The sequence below is a fragment of the Benincasa hispida genome, chromosome 5 (genome assembly GCF_009727055.1).
Source record: "Benincasa hispida cultivar B227 chromosome 5, ASM972705v1, whole genome shotgun sequence".
NCBI lineage: Eukaryota > Viridiplantae > Streptophyta > Magnoliopsida > Cucurbitales > Cucurbitaceae > Benincasa > Benincasa hispida.
In genome coordinates, this window is record NC_052353.1 from 46,261,752 (window position 1) to 46,263,915 (window position 2,164).

The 2,164-nt window shown below is 44.6% G+C and overlaps 1 non-coding gene across 1 annotated transcript; it reads left to right on the forward strand.

Moving 5' to 3' along the window:
* Positions 1-1,402: 1,402 nt before the first annotated feature.
* Positions 1,403-1,509, forward strand: LOC120078899. The gene has a single exon (XR_005482174.1). It is a non-coding gene; the product is annotated as a small nucleolar RNA R71 (small nucleolar RNA).
* The last annotated feature ends 655 nt before the right edge of the window (positions 1,510-2,164 follow it).

Below are 2,164 nucleotides of genomic sequence, written 5' to 3' on the forward strand. Positions count from 1 at the left end.
ACAATTTCCCCCTTGCGCTCATCAATTTGAGCGCGACCGGTTGAAAGGAACGGTCGTCCCAATATGATGGGCACATCTTCGTCTGCTTTATAATCCAAAATGAGGAAGTTTGTCGGCAGAATGAATTTATCGATTGAAATTGCGGCATTTTTCAACTCTCCTTCAGGATGTATTCGAGATTTATCCGTGAGTAGGAGAGTTTCCTTTATGGGCAAAAGTATGCCGGCATTCAATTGTTTGAAGATTGATAGCAGCATTATATTTATACTTACCCCAAGGTCGCATAGTGCTTGGCCACTGAATGTCCCTTCGATAGAGCATGGGATCGTGAAGATTCCCGGGTCGCCCATTTTAGGTGGGATCATAGCATTTTGCGTTGCAGCCACTATTGCGATATTTTTTTCCTCAATTTGTTCCTCTTTCAATCTTTGCGGAGTTATTAGTGGTTGGACTTCTTCTGTCTCAAGATCTAGAGGCTTAAGGGTGGATGCAACTTCAGGGTCTATTTTCTCGGGCTTCTCCAAACTACAGATCGGCGGGTCTTCGATTATCACCGCATTCAAGTTGGTCGCAATGCGCTTCTCCCCTACTTCCACAGTCATGTCGTTACTTAGCATGGAGACTTCTAAGCATTGTTCCTTCCCGTTACCCCCAACATTGCAAGGGAGCTCAGTTGAGCTCGGCAACGCTTCTTGCGGTCTATTTTTCAGCTCAATCGCAATCTGGCCCATCTGTAATTCAAGGTTACGGATGGATGTGGCCTGACTTTGAAGCACTGTCTCATTTTTCTCTATATATTGCTTCAATAGGCTCTCCAAAGAAGAGGATTGTGGTGGTTGTTATAAGTTATTTGCTTGATTGCTCGGTTGACCGTTGTTCCGTTAAAAGAATCCTGGTGGCCCTTCTTTTCGCGCCACAGGTTGAAAATTTTGTTGTTGATTCTTCTAAGCAAAATTTGGGTGGTTTCGCCACCCGGGGTTATATGTATTGGAATAGGGGATTATCTCTCATGAAGCATACCGACTGCGGGTTTGTTGGGCATTCTTCCATCGGGTGAGCATCACCGCAAATGACACAACTTGCGGCCGTTTGAGTGATTGTGCTGACCTACCCTTTTTTCGCTCCCGTATTATTAATTGCGATGCCTTGTATTAAACTCATCATCGCAGTCATTTGATTTTGTAGGGATGCGATGGCCCCATTATTTGCGTCATTTTCTTTGATTCTTGGTCTCTGATCGCTTTCCCTCCAATCCTCGTGATTTTTGGAAATGCAATCAAGTATATTCTTTGCCTTCTCATATGTTTTGTCGAGCAGACCACCAGCGGCTGTCGCATTGGCAGCGGTCTGCGAAGAGGTATTCAATCCTTGGTAGAAAATTTTCATTTGCAGGCAATCTAGTAAGCCATTGTGTGGACAGTCTCTTACCAACCGCTTGAACCTCGCCCAGGCATCACTGAGCGATTTGTCATTTTCCTGTTCAAAATTTGTTATTAATTTTCTTCTCCTAGCGTTCTCAGTTGGTAGAAAATACTTCTTCATAAACTTTTCCACCACCTGTTCCCACGAAGTTATCTCTCCCGGTTCGAGAGAATATGTCCAATTCCTCGCCTGATCGCACAAAGAAAAGGGAAACAGAGTTAGTCGAACTTCCTCCGTTGAGATATTCGGGAACACAAAAGTGTTGCAGATTTCTATGAAGCTTCAGAAGTGAGCGTGCGGGTCTTCGCCACGCCTTCCTCCAAACTGCCTAGCAGCCTGGATCATCTGCAACATTATCGGCTTCATTTCAAACCTCGATCCATCTAACGCCGACCTGATGATTCCTGGAGAGAAATCGTAGAGGTTAGGTGACGCATATCCCGATGGGTCTATTGCGGTCATTCGCTAGAAGGATGGGGTTGGCCATTATATTATTCGTGTTAGCGGCCCTTGCGTCCGGTTGTTCTGCCATTCTTGGTGTTTCTTCTTGTTGTTGTTGGCGGTCTCTTAAGCTTCTTCTAAAAGTCCTCTCAATCTTCGGGTCCTAATTCGCCAGAGATTGAGCGTCTTGCAATGAAATCAAAAAATTACCGTTAACAAACTATTTTGCCGAAGTCCTCGGCAACAGCGCCAAAAACTTGATACGGTATATTTTATGAAGTGGAAATATGGATGATATGCA